At 45.9% G+C, this 10,907-nt stretch overlaps 1 protein-coding gene across 1 annotated transcript in view; it reads right to left on the bottom strand.

The window, feature by feature from the left end:
• PSD2 (pleckstrin and Sec7 domain containing 2) overlaps positions 1-2,058 on the bottom strand; it is a 201,261-nt gene extending 199,203 nt beyond the window's left edge. The window contains exon 1 of the mRNA XM_019534783.1: positions 1,629-2,058. The gene's annotated coding sequence lies outside the window, so the exon portion shown is untranslated. The remainder of the gene's footprint in view (positions 1-1,628) is intronic.
• Positions 2,059-10,907: the final 8,849 nt, after the last annotated feature.

Raw genomic sequence — 10,907 nt, 5'->3', positions numbered from 1 at the left:
CAAATATTACCCTGATCCGACAGCCACAAAGCTCTGTTTATCCTAGCAATTAATTCTCCCCTATGCTTGGTGATATTATAATTACAGAAACACTGCCATTCTGATGGGCTTTTTTTCCACCAATGTATTTTACTTTATTTACATCTCTACAATAGACTCTGGCTAACAAAAAGGGTGAAACTGTATTTATGAAGACAATGCCCCATGCATTTCCAGTGTATTATATAGATGGAAGTCAGTCCAGCTCCAAATTACACATTTATTGTTTGAGCACACAATGAGATCAGATTAAATGCTGCCTAAAACCGGTAGAACACCAAATATAATGAAGAAGGGTATAATAGTATGATTTAGTCACAAACTCTACAGAAATACACATCTGTAACATATAACAGGCATTTTCCACAGAAATACTCTTTGTATTCTAGCTAGCCTTAGGCAGGAGAATTTCTTCCTCATAAATTATGTATTTTCATTTTTAGTTGCCAATATATTCCCTTTACCAGTTGCAAAAAATGTCATACTGCCTAGGTTATAAAGGTTCAGGTGACTATATCTCTACATTCTCAAAGTTAAGACCAGGAAAAATGGGAATGAAATATGGCTAAAGTAATACAGAATATTTCCTTTTGTCCCCAAAATGTGAAAAATGTCACTGCGATTCAGTCATTTTAGGCACTTCATTAGAAAGTACTTTCAGATCTAGCTATGGATCTGCAAAGTATCCTTCTTGTGCCTTCCTCTTTCCAAGTCTGACCAAAAAAAAATATCCACACTCATACAGAGCGAGACACAGATGCTAATATAACAATTAAGATAATAATACAGTGCTATGGGGGCAAAAACACAACCTTCCTACATGCTAAACCTTTAAATCCTGTAATACTGTATTGCTTCATTCAAGATTAAAAGAAATGGCAACGTAACACAGACAAAAAGACACAGGAGGAAAGAAAAAAAATCTCACTTATCAGTAAAGACCTTCCATAGTCCAGATGCAGTCATATCACTTCAGCTTCTCTGTACCATCTCCATGACAACCATGTAATTTGGATGCTATAACCACTGCTGAATTGATCTTTAAATGTAGCTTTGTTATAAAACATAATACTGAATATATCAGGCACTTGGTAAAGAAAACTAGCCCCATAACTGAAGGATATGGTTAAATAGCCCCATTTTAATTTTCAGCTTTCAAACACTCCAGATATTTAAGTAATCCCAAGAATTAATGTGTTCCTCATAATGAATGTAGGATTTTGAAATCAATAATAGCAAAGATCATCATTTTTATCCAGTAACGTGTTCTAGTGCAGCACCTAGCATTCCCAATCCAGACACCTGGCTGAGTTAGAAAATATTTGAAAGCATATTCAGAGAATAGTCATCCGGGGACACACACACACACACACACACACACACACACACACACACACACACACACACACACACACACGTGTGTTTTTAGAGGCAATTCAATCTCTAGTGATTGAAGCATGATGCTGATACACCTAATGATAATAATCATAATAATGAAATGTTCAAGCAACATAGGATACAGGATGCCATGGGGATGAAGCAAGTAAGTGATTAACAATGGCAACGGTGTGCATTGTGCTTGCACTTACCAGAGCAATGAGCGTGGTTTGTCCCCCCCAAATGCAGCTCTTTTCTCTTCAACAATCCATGCAAAATAATCAGCAGCTACACACAAGGAGTCGCCCCATCCCCCACACCTTCATAGACTTTCCTTGTACTGGTTTTTTTCCCCTTGCAATGGGTCACACCTCCCAGGCTTTCCTTCAGGTGTCAAGAGATTGTTAGAGATCCAGCAGGAAGGATGGGAAGGAAAGGAAAAAAAAAAGGGAGGAGGGGTTGGGAGTAAGTCTGAAAGGGGAGGTAGAGAGTGATGATGAGTGCAGTCAATGAAAGGGTGGAGGGAAAGACCTTGCTACATAAACCCTAGGAGGAATATATTGCAGGAGCAATTCAGCATTTGGCTAAAAGACACTCACTACAGCAAGTGTGAGCAAACTGCTAAGAATATTCAACATTTTCTCAAAGCGCTGGAGGGATAGAGCTACTATCTGCCAGCCAATCAAATACCTTCAAACTAGAGCTGGAGAAATCCTGCCAAACAGACAAGCCGTCTTTAAAAAATGTAAAGAGAGAGAGAGAAAAAAAGCAACCTTGGTAAAACTCACAAGGCTGGTGAATGAATTCACAGGGCCTACACATTCCCTATCACCACCACAGTCCTTAACCCTTGCCTGGCTGGAACTTTCAACAGATCACACCCAGCCTTTTCAGTCCTTTGCTCTTTTCATTCCCACCTTGCTTTCAGATGGCTTCATCCCCTTCACAGCTGTTTCCCCTTTCATGTTGGTCCTCCCCTTACTTTGTAAGATTTATTCTGTTGTTTTTATTAGAGAGCCACCTTCTTGACTTGACAACACTTTCAATGAAGCTAGAGTGCAACATTTTTCCTCTCCAGGAAAAAGAGGCCCCTTGAACCTGGTCTGGGATTTAAATAATTCCAAAGAATATGAAATGACAGTTTCTTGTCCTGATCCTACCTTGAGTTTCTCTGCAGACACAAGAGGGTGGCTTCCAAAGGGAAAATGCCACATCTTGCTATAAAGCTAATTTTGCTGGAAAAAGAGCAAACCCCACAAAGACTCTGAGTCATAAGAATGTCTATGCTTGTTCCAAATATTACCACTTTTACAATAGAAAGCTGCATGTTCTGGTGTGAAGCATGAATGGCTCCCTCAATCATACAAATTCTCTGGGATATAACAGGTTTTACACAGGAGCATGGAGTAGCCCAAATGGGTCCTAAGAGCATAATGGAGTGTAAAGGGGTTGCCTGGCAATGCTATATAAAAGCATGTGTGCCATTGCCCTCAAGTGGTGAAAGGCTTACTTACAGTGGACCAAAGACCTGCTCTACCATACAGAACTAAAGGAGATTCTCCTGCAGCTAAATTATGTTTTGGGGATGAAGATCCTATCCTCTGTGCTCTCTGTGACATACCTGACAGCTGTGTGTTTATTGCAGCATTCATGCCAGCTTTCTAGGCATGAAAGATCTTTTCAGTAGACCACAATCCTATTGGAATTCTTGTCCTATAGGAAGCATGCCAATAAAGAGTCTTCTGTTGGCTCTTCGTTGGATTATATGCAGAATGATAGGCAGATGGCTAAATCCTTAATTCTCCTTATTAAATAGACTGCATCAATCTACAGTAACGCCTTCAAATACTAAAGTGAGATCACTAGAAATGGAAATATCCAGGGGCATCTCTGTATAACACAGCTCTATTTTCCCACAAGGGGTAGCCCCATAACACAGCATACAGGGTTGTTGGCCAAGGTTAGTATCTGTAATGAACCATGTAATGAGCCACCCTGCAGCTATGCTCATGAGTTCCCCAACAAATACAAGTGTGAATGAAGGTTACCACACCGTAGACAGAGATGAAAAATATCATGCCAATGGGCACAACCAGTAAGTTAGCCTGACAAATTCAGGCATGGAATTTTTAACCTCTGGATTTTCTTGGCCAAAATACAAGGATCCTGTTATGCTATGAGGAAAATCAGTCTTGCTCATCTCTTTGATCAATTTTAATGTATTTGTAATCAGCCAATTATCAGGTTATGGTGCTTTAAAAAAACATGATCAATATTCATCAGTATGTTGTACTGTTGGGGTCTGAAAGCAAGTAGCAAAATCCAATTTCTGTGCAGCCAGTCCTTTGAAGTGACATTCTGAAGCACGAGAAAATGAGGTTCTGGTTTCTAAGAAGAATACATATGCTAGCTGGGATACAAATGACAAGAGCTATCAATCTTGATGCTTCAGGGAATGAACTCATCAACAGCTGGAGTCAGGAAGAAATTTTCCCTCACCCATTCTACAGACCTGTGTATTTGTCCTTACAGTGTATGATAAATAATTAACACCATTAATAATAATTAATTGGCAGAAGGTCCACATTAGATTCTGTGTCCTGGTTGTCTCATTTTTTAAAATTTCATTGTGGCACCATTACCATTAGTTTTACAGTTTCTTTTTAACTGAATGGCTAACTAGCTGTGATGCAATGTTTTTTGGAAGCTGTGACTATTACCAGTAAATGTCTCCTTCCACAATCTCCTTAGCTGAATCACTTTTTAGATGTAGTAGCTGTCTATTGATTATATAGCCACATGCGCTCAAGAAACCATTCCAAGTGTGAGCCTGGAACTATCCAGTCATTCTGCACAAAGAAGAAATAATTCAGACCACTAGACTGAAAGGGAACATGATGCCATACAGCCTAGATATCTGTTGACCAGTGAAGGACTGTCAGTTGAAGGAACATTTTGTGTCATTTCTCCTCCTCAGCCAACATTAATATTTTGCCTGTATAATACATTAGTAATTAGTAATTATTAAACCTACTATTCAATACAAATATTCAAATACAAATACTATTCAATACAAATATAAATATTAACATGAGCTAGTCAAAATTTTCAGTTTATGGGGTTTTTTCCCCTAAAAGCAGCCTTTGTAATTTTTTTGGCAAAAAATATTGATATATTTCTTTTCTCATAAAAATTAATCCTTGTTTCCTTTCCCCAGATATTTTTTGGGGAAATATGTTGTTCCCTCTTGTTCAGGTCTTCTGAATCCCCTTTCCCAGACTCAAAATCTGTCCATCTCAATGCTGGTATACACCTAATGGTCTAGAATTGTTTTCTGTAGGTAAGGCAGACTCTCTTGGACAGTCTCAGACTTCCATAGCTGTCCACTTTTATTCTGTTATATATGATTCTTTAACACTAAATGGGTGCATCTACACATGCACTGTACTGCTGAGATGACTAATTAGCTCTGTGGTAAAATATCATTCCGCACAAAGAAATAATTCAGACCAGCAGAGTAATTACAACAGAGTAATTAACTGCGATCACACACTCATAAAGACAGTGACAGCAGGTGTAATTTGCACCTGGTCAGCCTAGGCAGCAGGGGTCCAGACCCCTGCCTGCTGCCTAGCCCCAAGGCTCTGCACATTCAGCACTCTTGTACCTCAGCCAGTCCCTCTGTCACCTGCCACTGCCATCCAGAACCCAGGTCTGACCCCCCTGAGCCTGCTGCAAGCCCAGGCCTGCTTTGCCTTGGCTCAAAATGTTTCTGTCCTGGGCACACATGTAAGCTCTGCACCCCAAAGCAGTGTACTCCAGCTCAAAGTGCTCTAGAATCCGTGGCTTTGCCTTAATTGTATGAGTAGATGCACCCAATGGGCATGTCCAGATGAGCATGCACATGTGGTTCGTGGCACCTCAAAGCTATTTGAGGTGCTGCAAACTGCATGTAGTGCATGTGCAAGCATTTGCTGCACTGCTAATTTGCAGCACAGTGCCAAAACTTGACACTGAAAGGTGTCAAAAAAGGCGGAGGGAAGAAGTGCAGTGCACACAGCAGTAGCATACATTGCCAAAAACAGCCTGGCTGGCCAGTACCACACTTTAGCTGGCTCCAAGTGGCCAGGCTCCAAGTGGCCCAGTCGGCATCTCTGCTGCCCTGGAAGGCCCTCAGGACCCCAGGTAAGGCTGCTGGAGCCAGCACAGGTGCTGGCCCCCATCTCCCCTACCCCACTCTGCTCTGGTGCAGCAACTGCCACCTCCAAGGACACTAGCCGGGGCTTAGGGGCTGCTGCAGGGGACAGGAGGCTCTGGACCTGGGTCTCTGGCCCTGTAGCCCTTGTACCTGGGAGCTTCCTCTGGCAGGGGTGGGGGAGGGGGAAGGGGCTGTGCGGGAAGTGTGAGGAGTGCCAGCAGTGCTGGGGGAGCTGTGCAGGGTGGTAAGGGGCATGAGCTGGGCCAGGAAGCTCAGGGGAGGGGAGTGAGAGGCACGAGCAGGGCTGGGGGGGCCGTAGGGGGCATTTTCCGACTGCACCCCACCCTCTCTGAAGCATGGATACTCAAAACTGTGGTTGGGGACTCGGGGGGGGGGGGAATGAGGAGCACTGACAGAACCATGGGGGCTTGGGGAGGAGGGACACCAGCAGGGCTACAGGGGGTTGTTGGGTGGGGGCAGTCAGGAGCACCAGCACGAATGAAGGGCTGTGGCTTGGGAGTTAGGGACCTGGACCCACATCCTGACGAGCTAAGGGGGCAGGTAGAGCTCTAATTTTCCATGATAAAAAACCCAAAATGAAATACCAACATTTATAGGTATTTACAATTTATTTTATTATAGTGATTGAGACACTGGTAGGCTTTCAAATTGCTTTAAAATTGTAAATGTATCAAGAAAACATTGTGCTCAACTGATACCTATATATATAGTGGCCTTTTATTTTAATAATGGATTTTAGGGTTTTAATCAAAGAATTTGCCATTTTTTATCAGGAAAAACCGGGGTCCCTGGTTTTCAGCAGGGATCTGGGTTTTCCATTTCTGCAGAAAAATGCGAATTTTCTTCTTTAAAGGAAAAAGTGTAAGAAACTGTGGGTTTCCCCTTGCAGGCTGCCAGAGTTCCAGCCTGCAAGGGGCTGCTTGAGGCTGGGAGGAGTGGGACACAGGGGGCACCATGTGCATGTCCACGCGCACACATGCAAGTGGCCTAGAATACAGACAGGGAGTGGTGGAGAGCAACTCCCCCAGCTGCCTGCTGATCAGTCTGTGAGGGGTCAGGTGGGCATAGGCAATGTTGGAGGGGTGTGGGGGGTAGCAACTGAGGTGACCCCAATGAAGCAGGGAATGGGGCAGGGTTGGCAGCTGGGGCTGAGGCTAGGGGTGCTACCCAGCTGGGCTGATGCCCAGAGCCTGGGGCCAGGTGTGGGGCCTGGCTTGGGGAATGGGGCAGATCCATGGGCAGCTCATCCAGGGGGCAGTGAAGGGGCTGGTTCCCTGAAATTGTGTGCACTCCCAGGGATGGGTTGGATGCCAGAGTAAACTACTGAGGGGCATGGTGGGGACATGTCCCCTAGATTTGTGTACCCACAGTGGGCATGGGGCTGCAGCTTGGCAGCCTCCATGGCCCAGGAGGCAGGACCCAGCATGGGAAAGCAGAATGGGATGAGGAGACGCAATGCTGCTGCTGCTGCTCCTGCTGCTGCTTCTGCTGCCAAGAGTACCATGCCAGTTACGCCACCATGGTGAGGTGCCCCTTCTTTCCTGGCAGCAGTTGGGGCTGGGGAGGGAAACAACTCTGCGCTACCCTGCTGCTCCCACTTTTGCCAGGTGAAAAGGGGGCACCTTGACAGGGCTGCACAGCTGATACAGGGCTCCTGGCAGTGGCAGCGGCAGCACTGGGTCTCCCTGTCCTGCTCTGTCCTCCCACACTAGGTCCCTCCCACTTGGCCATGGAGGCCCTGTGGTGGCAGGGCAGCTGGGTGAGGAGCCCTGAGCTCCACAGTGGGCAGCCTGCATCCTTCCCCTGCCCCCGCCGCCTGTGGGCTCTGCTTGGCTCCACTCTGGGTGTGCCACCCACGGGGGGAGGAAAGTGGGGGGAAGGCAGGCTCAGTGCTCTTCTCCAGGCTCAGCAGCTACCACCTCCTGTGTGCAGCAGATAGAGCTCAGACACCGCTGGCCCCTTCTGGCATAGCTGGGGTGGGGGGCATGGCACTGCGGGTCGGAGGTGAGAAGCACTGGTGGGATGGTCTTGGTTTTGGCTTGGAGTCAGCTGCAGGACCAAGGACTGAAGGTGAAAGGTGTGCATGAAGAGTGGTCATTCCTCAAGGACACAATCCTCAAAGCACAAAAGAAGTCCATTCCCATGAAGAGGAAAGGTAGCAGAAGGACTGGTAAGCCCTCTTGGCTGTGCCAGACTCCTCCTGGGGGTGCGAGCCCTCAGATCTGTGCATCAGATGAGGGGAAGCTGCTGTTGCTTCCTGGGACAGGAGGTAGCAGCAATTTTTTCTGGTGCTAGGCACAGCCTGCACCCAGCACCAGTCCCAGGTAACAGAGCATCCTCCTCTCATCCAAGGCACAGACCTGGAGGCTTTCACCCCCAGCAGGGCTGCCAGGCTGTGCCAGACTCCTCCGGGGGGTGCAAGCCCCTGGATCTGCACTGGATGAGAGGAAGCTCAGGCTGCAGCAGCAGCAATTTTGTCTGGTGCTAGGCGCAGCACTCACCTCCACTCATCCAGGGTGCAGATCCAGGGGCTTGCACCCCCCAGGAGGTCTGCCTGGATTTGCTGGGTTTATCCTGGGGTTGTAAGCCCCCAGAACTGCATGCAGGATGAGGGGAGACTGCCGCTGCTGCCTGGGACAGGCGGCAGCAGCAATTTTCTCTGGTGCTGGGTGTAGCCTGTACCCAGTGCCATTCCCAGGTGACAGGGCACCCTCCTCTCATTTGGGGCACAGATCGGGGAGCCTGCACCCCTGGGAGGAGTCCAGATAGCCCTGCAGCCCTCTGAGGGTGTGGGATCCCAGATCTGTACCCAGATGAGAGGAGGCTGCCACTGTTGGCAAATTTTGCTTTCAAGACTTTGAGGTGCAGTTTCTGGGAAACCTTTGCATCTATCTCTTTGAAACTTGGCAGATTTCATGCCCTCAGAAGGGGCTACCATCCCTGCAATTTGCATCTGAAACAGACAACAACTGACAATGTGTTAGGCATTTTCATGATTCCTCATTATAGCCTATGGGTGAAATGTCAATACGAGTCAAAACAGCAAAACAGCTTTGTCAAAATTAAATGGAACAGTGCTTCAAAATGAAACAAAACACTGGCCCTTTGAAATGGTGAAATGGACGTCAAAATGAAATGATGGTGTTTCACACAGCCCTAGTAGCTCACCACATGTATAAAAGAGAGGAGGGTCAACACTGTATACCTAAACTTCCAATAGGCCTTTGAGCTGGTATCTCATGATGCTCTCCCAAGAAAATTGGAGGATTGCGGGCTTAAATGCTCGACATTTAGGTGGGTAGGAAGCTGGCTCTAATAAATGGATTTGTGTTGTCCTGTCGAGAAGTGACCAGTGGTGTCCTTCAGGGGTTTGTGCTTGGTCCAGTGCTTTTCAACATCTTTATCAATGATTTGGATGTGGGGTTGAAAAGCTCACTGCCCATGTTCACAAACGACACCAAGTTATGGGGGAGCATGGTCACACTTGAAAACAGGCTGCAGATACAGGTGGACCTAGACAGGCTGACAAGTTGGGAGGATTGGAACCACATAAAATTTGACACTGAGAAGTGTAAAGTGTTCCATCTGGGGACAAACAATTTCCAACATACTTACAGGCTCAGTGGCACCAGACTAACTAGAACCATGACTGAAAGGGACATAGGAGTAATAATAGACCATAGTATGAACATGAACCATCAGTGTGATGTTGTAGCCAGCAGGGCAAACAATACTCTGGCATGCATCAACAGATGTATCTCAAACAAAACCAGGGAAGTGATTCTTCTGCTTTACTCAGCATTGATGAGACTGCAGCTGGAGTCCTGCATCCAGTTCTGGGCATTGCAATTCAACAAGGACATGGAAAAGCTTGAGAGAGTCCAGAGAAGAGTCACCCATATGATCAGAGACTTGCAAGGCAAGCCATACGAGGAAAGGCTGAGGGACTTGGGTCTCTTCAGCCCCCAAAAAAGAGAAGGCTGACAGAGGACTTGGGAGCAGCTTACTGCTATATCAGGGGAGTACATCAAGGGCTCGGCAAACAGCTGTTCACCAGGGCACCCTTGGAAAAAACCAGGAGTAACTGCTACAAACTCCTGGAAGACCATTTCAGGCTTAATGCTAGGAAAAACTTCTTCACAGTTAGGGTGTCCAGACTGTGGACCAGAGGTGGTCCAATCACCTACCCTGGAAATTACCCAAAATAGTTTACATATTTCTTGTGTTAAAATGGTCATCTGTAGAAACTCCAACATTTTCCTCAGGACAGCATGAGTCCTTCAGCACATGCCTCAGAGACTGGAAATCTTCTATGATAATACAGCAACACCCACAATCTGAGCATTGGCACTTAATTGACTATGTCATTATTCATGCCTGGGATCACAAAGATGTTCGGATCACCCAACCTATGTTAGGAGCTGCCAATTGCTGGATAAATCACCAACTCGTCTGCTTAATTAGGTCATTCATATAGATTCAAACAGCTGCGGCAGAAGCAATGCTGACAAAAGATCAACACTGAAGGACTCAAAGACCCAATCAAGCAAGATTTTTTTCACCAGTGCATCAAAAAAACCTGGTGAATTCCAGTCAGCAACAATGGGAGAATGTCTGCAGCACATGGGATGCCTTCATGTCCACCATCATCAGCACCTGTGAAGAGACACTGGATTCTCTACCAGGAAACATCAAGACTGGTTTGATGAGAATGACTGGGAGTTCCAAAATTGGTCAACCAAAATCACAAAGCCTTTTTTGCTTGGTAAAATGACACCAATTCCAAGCAAAAGAAATTGAATCACTAGCAACCCATGGCAGAGGTCCAAAGGAGGACTCATGATATGAAAAACAGATGGTGGGAAGATAAGAGAAGGAGATTTAACATCTTGATGATGTCCATGATATGCACAATTTTTTCAGTGCCACCAAAGTCATCTATGGCCTGAGCACTCAGGGACCGACTCCCTCCAGACCTAAGGATGGAGGAGACCTGCTCAAGGAAAAGGGAGCCATCAATACTCATTGGAAGGAGAATTTTTAAGACCTTCTCAATCAAGACTGTTGTTGATGACATTATTCTCAACTCCATCCTGCAACATGCAGTCAGAGATGATCTTGGACTCCCTCCAACCCTTGACAAGGTTAATAAAGCCATCAAGCAGATGAAGAATAACAAGGCACCCTGAACTGATGGAATCCCTGATGAAATCTTCAAGCGTGGGGAGACAAGCTCACATCACAGCTTCATACGCTCATCTTAAGGATCTGG

The sequence above is a fragment of the Crocodylus porosus genome, unplaced genomic scaffold (assembly GCF_001723895.1).
Source record: "Crocodylus porosus isolate Cpor-Errol unplaced genomic scaffold, CroPor_comp1, whole genome shotgun sequence".
Lineage (NCBI taxonomy): Eukaryota > Metazoa > Chordata > Crocodylia > Crocodylidae > Crocodylus > Crocodylus porosus.
Note: the sequence above shows the minus strand (reverse complement) of the source record. Positions and strands in the feature narration are given on the sequence as shown.